The sequence below is a fragment of the Vicugna pacos genome, unplaced genomic scaffold (assembly GCF_048564905.1).
Source record: "Vicugna pacos unplaced genomic scaffold, VicPac4 scaffold_127, whole genome shotgun sequence".
Lineage (NCBI taxonomy): Eukaryota > Metazoa > Chordata > Mammalia > Artiodactyla > Camelidae > Vicugna > Vicugna pacos.
Window position 1 is genome coordinate 639,687 of NW_027328807.1, and position 19,417 is coordinate 659,103.

The following is a 19,417-nucleotide window of genomic DNA, read 5'->3' on the forward strand; positions in this document are numbered from 1 at the left end:
AGCGGAGCGAATTGATCGGCTCCCCCGCGGCAGCCTCCCTCCCCCCGTGGGTCCCGCACCTTAACGGCCCCGCCCCCACTCCGCACTCAGCAAGCTGAGTGGGACAGGAGTGTCCGGCGACCTGGGGAAGAAGAGGCCGCTCCCAGGCCCAGCAGCCGGGACCAGGCAGCTATTCCACCCGTTCACCAGGGGTAGACCCGCTCCGCCCCTCTGCCGCTGCCACCGCCCTCTGACCTAACCGCCCCACCTACCAGGAGCAAGCTTACCTGGAGTGCAACATTTGGTGAATCTCCGGCGGCCAAGCCCCACCCCAGGCCAGGCTGCAGGGAAGAGAAGAAATCGATCGGCTTGCCCGGGCAGCCTCCCAACCGCCACCGCCGCCGCCGCCGCCCAAAAGCATTGCAATAGCCTACCGGGGTCAGGCTGACTGCAAGGATGTGCACTTGCCTTCTTATCCTGGCCAGGTCCCTGAGCACCTCCCTGCATCCCTACACTCCCTGCACCTCTGCACCCCTGCTACTCTCTGCAATTCTGCATCCCTCCTCCCCCACATCCCCTGAAATGCCTGCGCCCTCCACAGCCCCTGCACCCCTGTCACCAGTTACACTTTTGCGCTGCTTACACTCCTGCACCCCTGCATGTCCCACACACCACCTCTTGGGCCTTTGGCAGAGCCTCTGCTGTTAGACCAATGCACAGTGACTCACTCTTTGCCAGTATATGATGCATCAGTGGACGTCAGGGGTTGCCTGCAGGAAGGTACATGTTCCCGGTCACTAGCCTGGGCCACTAGGGTGATCTCTGTGAGGTCACCCAGGACGGGTTCAGAGATGCTGTTCTCTGGGAAGAGAGGAGTTGAAACCGGTCTTGAGGGCAGAGCTGTGCTCACCAGGCCGTCCACGCTTCATGTTTTACACAGGGCTTCGGAGAAGTGAAATGGATCCGGCCAAGTAATACCGGCCTGCTGTGAGCCCACCTCAGTCCTGGGCTCTGAGTCAGACCGACTGGCTCCCTCAATCAGGGCCCAGTTTGGGCACCTGAATGGTCCCTTTGAGGCATCCCAACAGTTCTCAGGATGAAGTCTGGCTGCTTCCACCCCATGGCCCTCCCTCCTACTGTGCTGGCCTCAGGAAGGTTCCTTATATGGGGAAGAAGGCAGCCCACACCCTACCCCACCCCTCACCTTTCTCTAACCCAGGCTGGTGCTCTCTCTGCCCCTCAGAGTCTGGGAAGCCATCCCTCTTCAGTTATGTCCCTTCTGAGATGGACTTGCTTCCACTCAATTCTAGGCGAGGATGCACCATGGAATGCACTGGGTAAGAGAACCAAAATAAATAATTTCTTCTGTGAGGTTGTCTGTTTATCTGCTGGGGCTGGGCTGTGTGTAGTTTGCTACAGCTATTGGTGTGAGAGGCTAAAACAGCCTGTGTGTCCTTGTTTTCATCTCCCCGCTGTCTTTGGGTTTTCCCTAGACACTCCTGAGACATTTACTTCTGTTAGTATTATTCCTGTTATTACACACGGGCCCTACTGACATGGAGGTAAGGTGTTGGGGGAGCGGGACAGAGCAGGGCATCTGCAGTCCTGTGATTAGTTCTCATTGAGCCTGTGCCCTGAGCTGTGACCTCCACAAGTGTGTCTCTTTCCCCCCACCCCAATTTGGGTGACACAGAAGGGATTTCCCTTCTCCCAGGTTGGTTAGGCTCTGGTAAAATAATTTCTCATTAAAAAAACAAACAAAAAACAACTTCCCCCAATGAAACAGAATGTTCTGGGTGTATTTCAATACAGTTATTTTCTCCTCTCCAGGCAGGAAGCATGAGGAGTTATCCTCTGACCTTCATTCTGAGAACAGGACACGGTCCTGGATGTAAAATACATGAAAAAGAGCATGGGGCCCCTCTGACTGGCCCCCTGGAGTTGTCACACTCTGATTTCCCCACACTGAGCCTCCTGCTGGCCTCAGGGACCTGTTAAATCTGCCTGCCCCCGGGGTTCTTACAAAAGCAGGTTCTGCCTTGGGAGCTGTGACTCTCCAAGCCTGCCCGCTGTTCCCTTTGCAACCTCTCTGGGTTGGAAGCAGCTTTCCCCCTCAGTCTTCTGGGATCTAAGAAGAGCAGTGGGTTTGCAGCTCCCTCAGATTTGGTGTTATTTTCAGGACAGGAGGAAGAACTTCTGAGCTCCACACGAGCTGGACCAGAGGCTGGAATCCTCCCTTCCTCTGCCACCGTGCAATCAGTGGCTGTGGTTCTAGCCGAGTTTCTGAAGATGTGGACTTAAACACACATATCCCAGCCCTCACAGGAGCACACAGTCCCATAAATCCCCCTAGTTTCCACTGGTAACTATGGAGCCGATGGGGACACGGGTTTCGGGACCACAGAGGCCTGACTGCACGACTTGCTCCGTGGCCTATTTACGTGGTTGCTCCGGGCCTTGTCTGAAGTGGCTTGCTTACCACACCTGGTACGTGGGAAACACAAAATAAGTACTAGAACCTTCACTTTTTCTCCCTCCAGGGCCTTCAAACGTAGAAAGTAATAAGTGAACTCAGACAGCCTAGTCACCACAATGAGGTCCGTCCAGCCTGGCTCTCCTGAGTGATGGGCACTGACTTGCACCTTAACTCAGAACAGTAGGGGAACTGCCTTCCTCTAACTGGGCCTCTCCCCACACCAGGCACGCCCGCAGCTCAGACGGGGCCAGCTCCCCAACTGAGGTGTGTGCTGGTGGCTTCAGTGTGACCTGGCCCTGCCGGGACATGAACCTGCAGTGAGTGAGGTGGAGGGTCGGGTGGAGGGGGGTCCCTTCTGGGGTGGCAGGGGGCCCGGTAGCACCCCTCCCAGCCTGGTGCCTGGGGCTCCCTAACACCTCCTACAGCTCCTGGGTTGGCTCCGGTCCTGGCCACTTCACACACCCTCCCAGTATCTTTTCATTATGTCCCTTTTCTGCTTTTATCAGCGAGAAGTGGCTTCTGTTGCTTGTTCAGTGAAACAGTACATCGGGAAACCAGACTACTTCTAACATCAGTAAAATACCAACCTCGGTCAGCTCGCCGGGCAGACCGTGCAGCACAAAGGCCTGAACAGGGCTGTGCGAACGGCTTACATGAAGGGTCCTCAGCATCTGTCTTCAGAGATACAGAAGCTGATGGTTCAGGTAAAACCTCAGGGTGGGATTGAGGAATCAAAGGTGGTTGGTTTCAAAGGCTAATTGGTCAGACCAGACCCCTGAGCTGTGGTCAGAAGCCTGGCTCACCGTCACGCAGACTCAGCGCCCTAAGTGCCGGGTGGGGCCGGTGCTGTTCCCTTTGTAGGCTCTCGTTGGGGATTCAGTGTAGCCCCTTAAATACAGCAGAAATTCCAGCCCCATTAGCCCCCAACCTGAGTGTTCCATGACACAAATCCCGGGAGTGTTTAATTTTCATCTTTGTTTAGGAGGATGAAGGTGGTTCAAGAGAAGACATAAATTCACACTTAGTGACACAAGGTCACAGCCAGTACTTCCTCCACGGAGAGCTATGTGCTCCCACAGTGGTGGCTGGGGGCTCGGCAGAGACCCTCTGCTGGTCCCAGAAGGACTCGCTCCTCTGGCCACAACTCATGGGTTGGACAGCAGATCCAGAGGGTGACAGAGCATCTTTCCTGGGAATTTGGAACTGACACATAGAAATCAAGTTCACTCATCTGGAGTTTGGCGGAGGGGAGGGGCGGTGGTTGGAAATCAAATGAAACCAGAGCATGAGAGACACTTAGAAGTGAAAGAGCGAGAGACAGAGAGACTGAGCTTGTGAGAGCAAATAGTCAGAAAGAAGGCAAACAATCAGGGGACAGAGGAATTCCAGCTCCTGACTGTCTAGTCTGTCCCAACCCATCAATGACCCCGTGAGATGTTTAATAACATTCCAGTTTTGCAGATTAGGAAACAGGCTGAAAGAGGTGGGGGCTGAGTTTGGGTGCACAGTTAATTCAATTGCCACTGGACCCCACACTTCCCATTGCCTGAAGGCACCCTAATCCTCACTGGGACCCCTGTGGTCCCCTGACAGCCCAGCACCCTGATCAAAGGGACCCTGCGGGAGTGGGAACCCCTCTTGAGTGTGGAGAGTTCCCTGCCCCGAGATGCCATGCATCAGCAAGCTCCCGCTCACCCCAGGTTAACATCAGCCCAGCTGTACAGTCTCCCAACCCGCTTCCCTCCCTGCCAGGCACCCCCAACCTTACCACCGAGTGTACTGCAGGAATTCAGGCACAGGGATGCCCAAATCAACACGAGCCCACCGGCTATAGAAACAGCAGACTCCCAGCCCCACCTGGGTTGCGAGGGGACAGAAGGTGTCCTCAACTTTCATGTGTCTAAAACAATCTTCTTCAGCTGGAAGTTCTAGAGAAAAATAAAAGGTCCAAAACATAGTTCGGTGAGGAATTCCTCCAAGGACCTGACTCCAGTGTCTACAACCATGTGTACCTACCCCCGGAATTGGGGTGAAGGTGGATTATTGATCAGCACAACCCCTGGTGGCCCAGCTCCTTGGCTTGGCTGCCCAGAGGGGGCTGGGGGAATGGGTAAGGCCAGGGCACTCAGGAAAAGCACAGAGGACCTGACCTCTCCCTTCTGCACTCGTAAACCCTTCTCCAAATCTCAAGGCATTGGACAGAGATCCGCCACAATAATGAGATGCTCCCATCTCTTCACTCACTCCTGTCGGTTCACTTACATGCTGAGCATCCACTGGGTCCCAGGACAAGACACATAGAATGGCTGATGGGACAGGCTTGGTCCTTCCCCCTGGAACCTGTTCAATCTGATCAAAGAATGATCACTCATAAAGAGTTTCTCAAAATTATACAGAGACCAAAGACCAACTGCAGAGTGAACCAAATTTAAAAATATATATGAAGATCCCCCAGTCTCCCCGCCTAAGGTTAACAGCATAAAGCAAAAAATTCTTGCCTTTAATCACCAGGGAAGTTGTCACCCCCTCTCAGGTGGAAAGGAGAGTTATTCTTTGAGCACGTCACAGAAGTGCTCCATCGGATTGGACCAGGGCATCTACATTCATTCAGCAAATGTGTATAAGCTCCTACTACATACGGGAATCTCCTAACTAGACCGTTCCCAAGGCTCTCGGGCTTTATCAGTCAACAAAATAGACATGACTCCCCATCACTGGGGGCTCAGAATTTTAGCAGAGGAAACAGGCATCATGTTGGGGTAGCAAGAGTTTGGATAAATTTTTAAAAAAGAGTGATATGAGCAAACTCGGGTGATGGCGGTGGGGTGGGAGGCAGGCAGGAGAGAATAAGGCAATCCTGGCAGATCTCACGGAGTAATGAACTTGAAGCAGAATAGATCCGGAGGAAGAAGGAAGAGCCGGAGCCAGAGGCCCCCAGAGTGAAGGGGAGAGTGTGGGCAGAGAGGCAGAGCACGCCGGGTCCTGAGGCCTTTGTGACGACTTTGGCTCCTAATGACATGGTGACCCGTTTAGTGAGTTTTGAGGGGAGGGGTGATGTAGTCCAACTTATGCTTTTGTGTTTGTGTTTTTTGGGGGGAAGTAATTTATTTATTTTAATGAATGTGCTGGTGATTGAACCCAGGATCTCAAGCATGCTAAGCATGCGCCCTACCACTGAGCAACACCCACCACCCCCAATGTATGTTTTTACAGGCTCCCTCTGACTCTGTGTGGATGAGAGATTCTAGGAAAGCAAAGATGGAAACAGAAGGCTATTGGTATCCAGGAAAGGCTGAAGGTGGCTCTTAGGAGGGCGGGGAACAGAGAGCAGGTATTTAATTAAGACAGAATATCCAGAATTTTCTAACAAGCTGGATTTGCTGTCTGTGAGTGTAAAAGAAAGAGAGAGAAAGGACATGGTTCCAACATCTGGGCCTGGACAATGGGAGGGATGTCCTCTCCGGATGGGAAAGGGGATGGGAAAAGGTGGGGCTGAGCAGGTGGAAAGGGGCTGGTATCAGCTCAGTTCTTCAATGTCATGGTTAAGGGGTGTGTTACATATTGCCACAGAAGTGCCTAATAGGTAGAGGAATCTGTTTTCTTTTTCTTTTTAACATTTAAAAAATATAATTAAACATATTAATTGTATTATGTGAATGATTTGGGAATTTTGTTTCATGCCAAGTTATATGTTATATATAGCCAAATGGAGCATATATCAAAAAGGGGAGAAATGAGGGCTTTCACATAAACTGACTGTCCGTAACGTAGGTAAAATTTCAATAAAACCAGTCTTCAGGGCAAAAACCTCATCTCGGTGTTACATAAAAATAAATGAAAAACGACTATGTTGATGTACCATTATTTCATGTTACATAATAGCCCCAAACTAACAGTGTTTAACTATGAGGCTTGTAGAAATACTATTCGCTTTATTCACATAAATACAGAAGTGCAGAAATGTTCTAAGGTAGAATTAGCATCTTAGTGGAAATAATACATATTTGAGCATTTTACATGATATATATGTACTGATTCAAAATTTGGAAAAGTAATTTCATAGTAGAACATATGTATGAATGTGAAAGCAAGATGAATGAAAGGAAAAGAATGTGATGTGAGTCTCAGGGATAAAGGCTCAGATGGAAAGGGGAAATCAGGGAATTTTGGAGAAATCGAGAAATTGATGGCATGCCAATTTCCAAGGCTGGGTTGCTTCCACCAAAGGAATAGCAGAGAGAGAGAGGAGAGGCCCAGGAACCCACCCTGGGGAACACCCACAGTATATGTTTGGAAAAAACAGGAGACATTGGCAAAGGACCAGCCAGCAGGCCAAAAGCAGAAACAGACAGAGAGATGGGCTGGAGGTTGAGTGAAGCAGGAACACGGGGTAGGAGGGATGGAAGAGCTGGGTCAAATGCTGCCGAGGGGCCAAGCATGATGAGGAGTCAAAATTGACCACTATATTTAGCAACATGGGGTCACTGAAGGCCTTGACAAGGCAGTTTCCATAGAGCGAGGGATCAGGCGAAAAGCCAGAATGGGTGTAAAAGGGGATGGCTCAAGAGAAGATGCAGACAGTGAGTTTAAACAACTCCTTAAAGATTTGCTGCAAAGAGACAGGGTGGCAATTGGTGGGGGTGAATAAGGGTCAAGGAGTGCTGTTGGTTTAAGAGGATGGACGTTTATATACTGATGGTGCCAACTAGCAGGAGAACAAAATAGATGAGGCAGTGAAAGAGAGGATGGTTTTGGGAGTGACAACCCAGAGAAGATGGGAGGGATGGGGCCTCGGGGACTTTTGGAGGAACTGGCTTTCGATGCCACTTTTAATAAGCGGTAGGGCACCGAGAGTGAGGTCACAGACATCAGAAGGCGAGCGGATGCGCTGGGAGTTGCTTGTGAAATTTCTCTTCTGTTGGCTTGTTTGCTTGTTCAAAGTAGAAAACTAACCTTACCAGCTGAGGAACAAGGAGGAAGAAAGAGTTACTGGAGCCATGAGCAGAAGATAAGAAAGAGCCTTCCAGGGAGAATGGGACAGTAAAAAGGGCAGGGGGAGGCGGGGGAGTGCGCTCCCAGAAAGTTACATTTTCCCTTTGACGTCCCCAAATGTGTGACGTGTTATTACCCTTCCTGCTGTCTACAAAATAAAAATTAATTATGGTTCAGAGGAAATGCTATTTCATTCTAAGAGGCTGCCTGTTTCTCAGGAATGGTCATCTTAAACTGCAAATATTACAAACAATGTTGAAAAGATGAACCTGTGTACCTAAAATCCCCTATTTTCTATTAATCTGTTTACTACTTAGTTCCCCTATCAATAACACATAACAAATACTGCCATGATGGAGGTACATCGATGCTTAAAAGGAAATGAGATCTGTATCCTTTTGCTAAATTCCATGGCTTCCTTAATATGCAGTTCCACTTGGAATTTAGGAATGTCTGGTATAAGAAGTGAGAAACAGTTTGAGAAAATCCCGACTCAGAATTATACATCACAACCACATCTCACAAGTATATACAGCCGTAAAAAAGTTTAAAAGCAAAACTCCGTAACTACTCTTAAAGACCTTTGCAAACCTGGGCCTGCCAAGATGTTTCCAAACTGGAAAGGAACTCCAATCTCTTGCCTGGTACCGGACCAGGGGCTGGCCAGCCTTTTCTGTAAAAGCGAGAGAGTAAATATTTTCAGTTTTGCAGATCATTTTGTTGTAACCATGCAGGTAGGCAATAAGAAAGCTAAGAGCACTGGGAGATAGGAAACAAACGGGCATGCCCACACTCTCCCTTCCACTCAGGGCAGCTTCTCTGTGGTGGGGAGCTTTGCCACAATCACTTGCTTCTTTTTTCCATTGGTTTCTTTGTTTCCACCTTACTGCTCGAGCTCAGAACTTCAGGTGGGCCTGGTCCTTCAGCATCCATGCAGAGAAGGCTGAGCGGGGTTGGGAACCCCACCTGATGGAGAAGAGAGATTACTGGGAGGGACATTGTGGAAGCCACCATGACACGAGACAATCACACCTTCCGGGGTGAAAGGGAACAAAGACAAGGGAAGGACACAGTAGTGGGACCCCTAGGTCGCCTGCCAGGCTTGTTCTCCCTCCACGGCAACCATGGGGGCCTGGGGGTTGTTGGGCTTCAGCTACGGTGATTAGGATGAAGGGACTCAATATAAAGGACCCTCCAACTCCTCACTAGGTTCCAAACGCAGCCCCTCTAATTCCACCCTCTGAGTTTCTGGAACTCTGCTGGAAGAATACATGAGCAGGCCAGAACCAGAGCCCAAGCCAAACATGACAGGGGCTCGTGGGGCTGTAACCCCATGCTCAGTGGTCGGGGACTCCTTGCAAATCTGCAGAAATCCCTGTTCCACCTCATTCCTGGGAGAAACCCCAGATCTCCTCCTGCTCTGTCTGTTCTTCTCTTGAGGCTATTGTCCTGGAGGGATGCTGAGTCCTTGAACCTGGTCCTCCAAACGTACATAAGCAGCCTGTTCAATAAAACAAATTATGCACTTTTTCACATTTGCCAGTTTTTTGATTCCAGAAAGGCTGTGGGACTCATTCTCACAGTCTCCTGTGCCCCCACCACATGGTGGCCCTCTGCTCATGTAAACACGATTTCCCACAACTGCACCCTGCCTCCCAGCTTGTCAGAGGGGAGTGTCCCACAAAGACACAGGTGTTTGTGAGGATCCTGTCCCCCAGCAGAAAGCCTGCTCCTGGAGCCACGGACAGGGATCTGGCCTCCTAAGCCGCTCAGCTCTAATTCAAAGCCTAAAGTGGAGGCCCCGAACATTGCTGAATGACTTTCTGAATCACCTGGACTGGAGGGGACTGATTTTCTTTCCAGGAATGGAGGTAGCGCAGCCTCCATTTTCAGGGCTGACCTTGACGATGGATCTAGTTCCCCCGACTGCACCGCAGGAAGGAGTGGCCCTTCGATCCCACAGGTTGGAGACCCAACCCAAGGGAGTACTGAAGCAGTGCATTGCTGCCAGGTCCAGCATCCCTGCAGAGTGGCCTCTGCCCTTGAATGACCACCTTCCCAGGGCCTTTCTTGCCCGGACACCACCACACCCCAGGCTGTGCCAGAGCTCTGGGGCTCTGCGTGTCCAGGGCACACAGGTGGCACCTGAGCCAGGTGTCCCCTGGGCCTCAAGGGAGAGAGGTCTGCTTCTGCATCAGGGGAAGGTGACCCCACAAGGCTGGCAGGACACTCTCAATATGGACCTCCAGGAGCCCTGGGAGCAGTTTCCCTGCAGGTGTTAAGAGCCATCATCAGGAGGGCAGGGCCCTCTTTGTGCAGACCATCCAGCAGTGCTGGGCCCACGTGCTGACCTCAGAAATCTACATGCCCCCAGGATACCCCAGGCAACCTCACAACTTCGTCACTTGGTGACCTGGGTACCACGAGCTCCTTGGCCATCCCATGAGGGTGGTCCTTGCAGGCATGGTCTCCAGGTTCTCCCGTTGAGAAATCCCCCTGGGTTTCTGTGGTCACAGAGCAGACACCAGAAGATTCTAGTCCTGCAGTGACCCCCACAGCAGTCAGCTCCCCTGTGCATGTCCAGGGACAAATGACAGCAATTTATTGCCTGGTACCATGATGAACAAGGGGGTGGGATTCCATACTAAGTTCAGGATCCTGGTAACTCACTCTGCACCCCAAAAAGCTTCCATGAGAAATGTGTGTATTGGGATGTCTGTGCCCCTAGAAGAGCTGTTCCTGAGGGTTCCTGGGACCCTCCAGCCCCTCTCAAGGTTCTCAGATCCTGGGTCTAAATTTCTATCTGCCTCTTTTGGTGTACGGCCACCTGTGTCTCGTGGTCATGGGTCACTTTATTGCATGACTTGGCATGTTCTTAGTGCTCGTCCTCCACCCCTGCACTAGACTCCCAAGATGTTCCCACTGACCCTTGGCTCCCTGGGTGGCTCAGGGGGCCCTAATTCTGCACCCTTCACTCTCCTCCTCTACCCCCACCTCTGGGGCCACCCCTAGGTGGACTTGGAGGTGTTTGTAAATGAGTCTTACACAAGGACATGTCTGGACAAAGCAGGACCCCACCCCCGGAAAACTCACCTGCTCCCTTCTCAGAAGAGGACCCCACAGCCCCACATTGCCTCCCAGGGGTCTACTCAGGACACAGTCCCCCAGTTCTGGGCAAGGTGTCTCCCTGGAATCCTTGCTTCCAGGAAGAGTCTCTCTGTCCTTCTTCAGAGTTTAGAGGTGTTCCCATGTCCCTGACCACCAAGATGCCCAGCACAGTCCCTTCAGTGACCTGGAGAGACAAGTAACTTATGTGGCCACAGGTCTCACAGGACACACCTGCTGGGACCCCAGGCTAAAGGGCTGTCCTTCTGCCTTCTCAGGTGTGGCTCCCGTGGTAACTTTTTGCAGGGGGCCCAAACGGGGAGTGTGGCCCAAAGCAGTTCATGGGGCTCTCTGGGCAGGGAAGACTTGGGCCAGGTGGCCTTGCCTGGTTTCCCTGCTGGGCCACTCTGAAAACCCCCGCTCCTCTGGCTGTGGCTGGAGGCCCCTTAAACCTCAGGGCGGGGCTCTTTCTCTCAGCCTCCACTGACTCCAAAGCCACGCTGGTGCTGGCGAGGGGAAAGAGCTTTCTTGCCTTCTTTTGGCCAAGTTGCCACAGGTGGATGCTGCGGGGAGCTGGAGAGAGAGGTAGCACTTGCTCAGATGTGAGTGGTTAAGCAATTTGACACCCTGTCAACTAGCCTTAAACATTGGAATGAGGTCTTTCCCGGTAAAGCTGGAAGTTACTTTCAGTAACTTGTCTAAAGATTTCTTTTTTTTTTCCACTTAAAGACTCATAAAACCTCTCCCAGGTCATTCCTGGTATGGACCATTATCCAGGGATCAATCAGGAAATGCAGGAGGAGAGGGGTGGGGGTGGGGGAGAGGGGAGGTTAGATCAGAGCCCACGGAGAGGAGATGCCCCTCCCAGGAGCCTCACACTGGGCAGTGGCTTCTGGCATCCAGCTCTCCTGTTCTCAGGCCCATTCCATCTGCGGGGTTTTCCAAAAACATAATGGTGGAAGGGCCATGGAGGACACCTAGAACTTCCAGAATAGACAGGGGGAGCAGAGTTACCATGCTGGCCCTGGGTTTGGAGACAGACCTGCAGTGGAGACCACAGGCTTCTGAGAAGCCAGTTTCAAAATAAAGGCAGTATGCACTGGAATACCCGGCTCGAGAGAGTGCTTCATCATAGACATGTAATTTACATAGTTCTCACCACTAAATTCTGTGTTCCCAACACGCTACATGAATGACGGCTTCAACACACATTCATCTCTGAGATGTGAAAAAGTGTAGAGCCGCTCTTTCATCCTGCATAATGGGCATGGCTACACTTAAGAACACTTACCAAGATTTCTCAGCAAGAGCCAATTTCGAAATAAAGGCAGTTTGTGCAGGAAAACCCTGTTGGAGTGAGGGCTTCCCCATACACATGTAAGTTATAGAGTTCCCCTCACCATGAAACGCTGTTCCCAACATGCTACATGCATGAAGGCTTCGACACACATTCAGTTCTAAGCTGTTAGCATGTGGAGAGCCGCTCTTTCATTCAGCACAAAAGGCATGGTTACACCCAGGAAGATTTACCCAGATTTCTCAGCTGCTTCCTTCAGCCAGATTCAAAATAAAGGCAGTTTGTGCTGGGAAAGCCTGTTGGAGCGTGTTCAGAGCTGTTTCGGGCTCTGTCCCAGCTGGAGGGTGCAAAGCCCAACCTCCAGAAAGAGGGACCAGGACCCCACCCGCCAGGTGGTGTTGCCTTTGTAGGGGAACAGTGATCTTTGGGTAAGATATATTGCGGCTCTCTCTAAAAACTGCTTTGACTTAAGTTTGCATCCTAGTCACCAGTTCCAGGACAACAGAAAAGGCATACCCTACATCCCTTTGCACTCAACTCTTCCCAAAAGAGCAAATATTTGTCCATGAAAATACCAGCTGCTCTTCTAAGGCCCACTAAATACCCAGCAGTGTGGGCGGTGCACTCTTGATCAGGGACAGGTGGAGAGGGAACAGCGGTCCTCCAGCAGGCTTGGCCTGGTGTGGCAGCTGCGCTGTGGGTGCGTGGTGGGGAGGGAATGCAGGGAATCCTGTTTGAGGGGCCTCTGTGCACGCCTGCATTATAGTCTGAGGTTTCATACAAAGGCTCCAGGCATCCTAACTGGTCAGATACAGCCCCCACCCTTGGGCTGGAACCACCAGGAGATAAGTACCTGTAACAGGGACGGTGCCTGGTGTGGGGAGAGGTCATGGGACCCTCCGGGGGCAGGGGCGGTGGTGCTGGGGAAGGCAGGGGATGCAGTGAAGGGTGGAGGGAGCAGGGTCCTTTGCTTGGGGGTGCGAGTTCTTTGGGAGACCACAGGGAATGGCACACATCATCCCCACCCTATACCCCAAATTCCTAGCCCCGCCAACACAGGGGCTGCTCTGCACCCTCTCAACGTGGCTCTCCTGTAAGACCGCACCCAACCAGGCATCTGGCACCCTGCCCTACCTCCCCTCTTGGGACAGATCCCGTCTTCTTGGAAACTGCCTAGCAGCGCGTATTCAAGGCCGGCAGCCGGCCTGGCGGATCTGCACTTCAGGTGCCCTACCTGGCCAGCCGTGCCTGCCTGGGCTCAGTCCTCTATCTTGCCCACCGGTAGCCTGGGTCCACTTCCGGTGCAAGCGGAGGCCGCGGAGCCCAGGCTGAGCCCCGCACACAGACAGGTGAGGGTGCCCCCGCCCCGCTGCCCCGCCGCCCCGCCCACTGTTGGCAGCATTGCCCCAGCCTCCGGCCGGTGCCACCTGCAGCTGAGGACCTCCGCGCGGCCCCGCCCGCCCCGGCCCCACCCAGCTGCCCCATAAGCCTCCCCCCACCCCCGTCCTGGCCGCGCCCTTGCTCCCATTGGCTCCGAAAGTTCTGCTCTCGCACGTCTAGCCTCGGGAGGACGCAGACGCAAGCGCTAGGGGAGGGCCCCGCGGCGTTGCCATGGATAAAGACGCCGCGCTCCTCGCGGGCTGGCGTGCGCTTCTGGGGCAGGCAGCGGGCTCCGGAAGTGTGCAGCTGCCCGGGACCATGGCGGTGTTTGCTGCTGGGGATGGCGGCTTGCTTGGCCGGGCCACTAGTTCTGGCCGCGTCAGTCGGCGGCCGACATCCTTTCTGGGGCGGCGTCTCACAGACGGTAAACGTACGGCAGCGCCGTTGGCGGGGCCAGTGGACATGGACCGGGGTGGGATCCGGGTTGGTGTGGCGGCCGGGGAGGGCTGTGGTGCCGGGGAGCGGGTTGGGGCGGGGGGGACAGGGCTGGGGCACAGCCTCCGGCTTTCCTCCCCCTCGGGCTCTGGGGCTTGGACCGCGACTCCGGGTAGCCCTGCGTGGCCGCGGCCTCCCAGAACCCCTGGGAAGGGCAGGTGGAGGACCCGTCTTTTATGAAGCGGGGCCTTACCCGCGTTTTGAAGAGCCCCAGAATCAGATGTTGGAATAGGGTGGTTTATCAGCCTTGTATATCAGCAGGGAAATTTCAGTTCCATCCAGATGTTGGCTCCTTCGCTAAAACTCAGGAATAAGACAAGGGTCAGTGTCAATTAGCAGTTATCTAGGGCTTGACTCAAAATAGACTATGCGGGGTGTAGAGATGGTAGATGGGCCCTCCCTTTCAAGGTTGGTAGTCTTCTGGGATTAGAGGCCTCAGTTGAGGATTACATCCTCATCTGCAGTAATGGAGGTTGTGGGAAACATTAACACAGAGAAGGGAGGGGTGTTGCTGCGGTAACTCATTAAAGAAGCCAGGACACTTGCCTGGCTCTTGTGTAGGAGAGTCTCGCCTAGGGTAGGGCAGCAGTTATCAAAGTGAGTCCGAGGCCCCTGAGATGCAAGACTATTTTCGTAGGAACGCCGGGAAGTCACCTGCCTTTTGCACACTCTTGCACTCCCGAGTTTCCTGTGGGGTTTTCCAGGGAAAACCTAGTCTGTGATATCACAAAACAGGTAATGTAGAGGCAGATAGAATTAAGCTCTCACCAGTCCAAAAGAGATTCTCAGAAATTAAAATCACTGCTATTCCTCTCATTAATGATTTTGTTTAGAAAAATATACTTATTTTTTGCTTAAGAGTATTAATGGTATCATGTAGTAGGTTGTTATTATTTTTAAGTGAACTCATAAGCATTTTTTAAAGTTCTTATTTAACTTCTAACACAGGAACTATTGATAGATTTAACCCACATAAACAGCAGCCTTTTGAAGTCCTCAGTATTTAAGAGTGTACAGGGGTCTTTAGGCCAAGAAGTTTGAGATTCCCTGGAGAACGGGTGCTCAGGTACTAGTCAGGTGCTTAGCGTTGATAGACAGATGCCAAGATGTCTTCTACATGTGCTCCCGGACACGAAATAATTGGCCACACAGAGATCGGTGGGCAGTGCCTCCACTATACAAACCAGAAGCTGCTGAACGTGTCTTGAGTCTAGGCCATGTGCTGTGCAGAGATTCCCATTGTATCTGTTCTATCTAAGCCGGGATTCCTGTGCAGAGACCTGGCTCTGAAGACCCGCTCTCCTTTGCTCCCTGCCAGGTACCTTCTGTGTTATGTCAACCCTCCGGAGGGCTTCAGCCTCCGTAGGGGCGTCTGTATCCACATCGCCTTCCTCCTGAAGACCCTGCTGAAAATGGAAGAGTCGGTGCTGGTGATACCCCCTTGGGGCCGCCTCTACCATTAGCAGAGCCTGGACATCCACCAGGTCCGGATTCCCTGGTCTGACTTTTTTGATCTCTCAAGTCTCAACAGAAACATCCCTGACAATGAGTACGAACAGTTCATTGCAGGTGAGATGGTGATCGTTTAACTGGGGCCAGACGGTTTTTGTTCTGGTTCCGATGTGAACATCGGGCCGTCTTGCTTCGGGTTTGTCAGTCTGCTTAGGGGCCGTGCTCATGTTTCCTGCACTGCAGGTGAATTTGGTCTTTCCACAGTTTTTCTCAGGAAATATATCTGAAGTGTATGAGCTCTGTGTTCCCTCCCCTCTGAAAACCCTGGCCTTCTGGTGAGATGGAGCGGTGACAAGGAGGCCACTGCCACAGAGGCCTTGTCCCAGCAGGACTCGCTCCCTGGGCAGTAAGGGCCATTCTTACCTGAAGGAAAACACGATGTATGTGTACCATGGGCCACGTGCTGGAGAAGGTATGTAACCTCTCATTCAGTATAATTTGGTCCTGCTCAAGCTTCCCATTTTACTTTTTGTAGGAGGTAAGATTTGAAGATTTTCTTTGAATACAGCTATTTAGAGCTTATCTTTTTTTTTAATTGAAATGTGGTTGATTTACAATGTTTAGTTAGTTTCAGATATACAGCTGTTTTGTTAGTTTCAGGTATACAGCATAGTGATTCAGTTGTACATATACATAGTCTATTCTTTTTCAGGTTCTTTTCCATTATAGGTTGCAAGATACTGAACATTTTCCCCTGTGTTCTACAGTGAATCCTTGCTGTTTGTCTGTTTTACATATAGTAGTTTGTAATTGTTAATCCCAAACTCCTAAGTTTGTTTCCTAAGTCTGTGAGTCTGTTTTTGTTTTGTAAATAAGTTTATTTGTATCTTTTTTAAAAATTCCACATATAAGTGGTATCATATGTTACTTGTCTTTCTCTGTCTGAGTTATTTCACTTTAGTGTGATAATCTCCAAGTCCATCCATGTTGCTGTAAATGGCATTATTTCCTTCTTTGTTACAACTGTGTAATATTCTTTTATATCTAAATACTACATCTTTATCCAGTCATTTGTCAGTGGGCGTTTAGGTTGCTTCTATGTCTTGGTCATTGAAAACAATGCTGCTGTGAACATTGGGGTGCAGGTATATTTTGAAATTAAGGTGCCCTCTGGATATATGCCCAGGAGTGGGATTGCTGGATCAAATGATGTCTTTTTTTAATCTTTTGAGGTATCTCCATATTGTTTTCCACATTGGCTTCACCAAACTACATTCCCAGCAATAATGTAGGAGGGTTCCCTTTTCTCCAAGCCTCTCCAGCATCTATGGTGAGTGGATGTTTGAATGGTGGCCATTCTGAGTAGTGTGAGATGATAACTTATTGTAGTTTTGATTTGCATTTCTAAGATAATTAGCGATATTGTGCCTTTTTTTCATATGCCTATTGGCCATTTGTATATCTTCATTGGAGAATTGCTTGTTTAGTTGTTCTGCCCATTTTTGGATTGGGTTGTTTATTTTTTTTTCTTATTAAGTTGTATGAACTATTTTTATAGTCTACAAGTTAAGCCATGTTCAGTCTCATCTTTTGCAAATATTTTCTCACATTCCATAGGTTGTCTTTTCATTTTGCTTATGGTTTCTATTGCTTTGAAATAGCTGATAGGTGTAACTAGGTCCCATTTGTTTATTTTGGCTTTTATTTTCTGTTGCTTGGGTGGATTGCCCTAGGAAAACACTGCTGAGATAGATGTCAAATAATGTTTTGCCTATGTTTTCTTCTGAGAGTTTTTTAGCGTCTTGTCTAATGTTTAAGTCTTTAAGCCATTTAGAGTTTGTTTCTTTTTTGGTTTTTTTTTCAACTCTATTATATGCTTTCGATTTGTGGTTACCCTATTTTTCAAGTATATCAACCCATTATCATATCTATTTCCTTTAGACTGATAATCACGTAGGCTCCAACACATCCTAAGAATAATGAGAAAAAGGAAAAAGAAAGAGAAAAAATCTATCTTTTCTTGCTACCCGTCTCCCTTTCCCACCTTTTTGTATTTTGATATACTTTTTCTTTTTTACATCTTCATGTTTATTGTCTTGTAACTCGTTATTTCATTTCCAATGATGGTTTTCCCATTTCTATAGCATCCTGCTTCCTTTCTGTTTAGAGTAGAACCTTTTAATGTCTCTGTTTGGTTCCATAATGCTGAATTATCTCCCTAACCCCCTCCACCCTGAGCCTCTGAATACTCAGTACAGGGAAGCCAAACCATCCTAGCCTTCATCAGTCTTGGGATGCAATCTTCAGAGTGGGAAAGAAGAATCATTGAAAAATAATATTCTGTTTGTTGCTTTCTACCCTTGCCCAGAGAGTGAGAATCACCTCTGAAGGCGGAGGAAGAAAGATGGGGGCATGGGGCACAAAGTCTTTTCTCCTTTTGCTACTGAAAAAATGATTTCTTTTGTAATTAGTGATGATGCCCTTTAAATTGGTAAGATCGAGATTCCACAGCTTCAGCGCCTGTGAATAACCAGCTGGGAGAAAGCTCTCCAGGGCCCCTGCAGTGGGAAAGGCAGCCCCTCTGAGCACCTGTTGTTCTGTATTCTTCCGGCCTCCACACAGTTTCGCTAGGCACTGTGCAGGATGATGCAGTTCCCCAAGGTGGAGGACTGGGAGACCCCTGCTTGGTGGCAAGCCACAGGAGCCCACACTTGAAGGACAAAATGAAGAGTAGTGGGGCGGGCATAGGAACAGAGGATGGTTGAGACCCAGGATAGTTTCCTGGAGGCCAGCAGGTGAGACTGGCGGGGCAGATGGGGCCCTGGTGCATGGGCAGTCCTTGAGGGATCTGAAGCAAAGATATGAACCAAGATACTGGATTCGTGTGGGGGTAAATCGCCCCCTGGAGGCCACGTGGCAGTGCAGCGAGCCCAGGAGGAGAGGGCATTTCCCCAAAGTTGGGTTGACAGATCACAACCAACTCACTGGGAACCGAGAGGTACAGAGATATTGTTAACTTTTTGTCCCTCTTCCTGGAAAAAAAAATTGCTTCCTGTTGAATAGCCTGTGTAGTTAGTGAGAATTAAAGACATGAAGTAACATTTCCTCAAAAGTCATCCATTGTGCAGTTGTTAATAAGGGTCAAATGCAAACTTGAATAGATTAAATCAAACAGTCATCATCGTATTTTAAAATCTTTTAAAATAAAAAATCTTGCTGTCTTTGTTCTTCATTTCAGGGTTCACTTGGTGATAATAGTAACAAAAGCAACAGCAAACCTTTAAAGAATTCTGTCCTGCTGTTCAAGGAACTCTGTGTTCATGACAAACAAATGAGGTGGCACTTTACAGGAAGGACAGTCATTAATCACACAGCTAGTAAATGGCAGGGGTGGGACTTGAACCCAAGCTGTCTGACCCCAGAGCCCCCTCTCAGGCCCTTCAGTGCAGCTCATCACTTGGTATGCCCAACAGAGGCCAGCATTAAAGAGCAGCATGACCTTGGCTGCTTGGCCTCTGTTTCTTCATCTGTAGAATGGGGGTGTGGGCAGTGAACTCTGTGAGCTCAGTGGTCACTTCCTCCAGCTCTGCTATTCTACTGCTTTGAGTTAATTTAAGAAGTATCCGAGCCCCTGAATGGCCCACCCATAGGCTGGCGCTTTGCTAGGCCGTGGGTTACGGAGAAAAATAAGATCAGCCTGCTTCTCCAAGGAGCCTGTGTCCCTCCACGGCAAACGGCTTTGAGGCCCAGGCTCCCTCGCTGGCAGTCGGGGACTGGGCAGGAATGTCTGATAGAAGATGGAGGCAGAGCCCTTCCGGGAACAGTGGTGGCCACAGAGCTATCAGGAGCGGGAGCATCTGTCCAGGCTGCTGAGAGGGGGGCCCTCATGAGGCCAGTAGCCCCCCCAAACTAAGCCCTCAGGACAAAGATCCAGCCATTCCTGCAGTGTCACAACAGAGCCAGTCCATCCTCATCACTGTGCCCCTGTGCTCCTTTGTCCTGGGGCCTCTCTTCCCCCTACACCCAGAAGACTCATCTCTCTCTCTTCTCTGAGTGTCCCCTCACTTCACCCATGGTCCCTGCTTCCTAGGCCACCATCTCTGGAGTTGACGATTTGCCCCCTCACACTCTCCGTTTGATCAGGAGCCTGGGTTGACCTCCTTGTGCTCACTTTCCCCCATGAGGTGATTTCTCCTCCTCTCTTGGGAACACCTGGAAAACCCAGTCCATTCCTAGCAGTG

General features: G+C 50.5%; 3 long non-coding RNA genes across 3 annotated transcripts; 1 reads left to right on the forward strand and 2 right to left on the reverse strand.

The window, feature by feature from the left end:
* Positions 1-266: 266 nt before the first annotated feature.
* On the reverse strand, positions 267-4,334 carry LOC140695055 (uncharacterized). The gene is made up of 4 exons (XR_012070742.1): positions 4,224-4,334; positions 1,184-1,312; positions 708-840; positions 267-320 (listed from the first exon to the last, which is right to left on the reverse strand). It is a non-coding gene; the product is annotated as an uncharacterized lncRNA (long non-coding RNA).
* A 449-nt stretch (positions 4,335-4,783) lies between these two features.
* On the reverse strand, positions 4,784-11,680 carry LOC140695052 (uncharacterized). The gene is made up of 7 exons (XR_012070739.1): positions 11,430-11,680; positions 11,005-11,125; positions 10,541-10,739; positions 8,832-8,948; positions 8,227-8,413; positions 8,039-8,120; positions 4,784-4,804 (listed from the first exon to the last, which is right to left on the reverse strand). It is a non-coding gene; the product is annotated as an uncharacterized lncRNA (long non-coding RNA).
* A 3,362-nt stretch (positions 11,681-15,042) lies between these two features.
* LOC140695045 (uncharacterized) lies at positions 15,043-18,637 on the forward strand. The gene is made up of 3 exons (XR_012070736.1): positions 15,043-15,293; positions 15,441-15,648; positions 18,415-18,637. It is a non-coding gene; the product is annotated as an uncharacterized lncRNA (long non-coding RNA).
* The last annotated feature ends 780 nt before the right edge of the window (positions 18,638-19,417 follow it).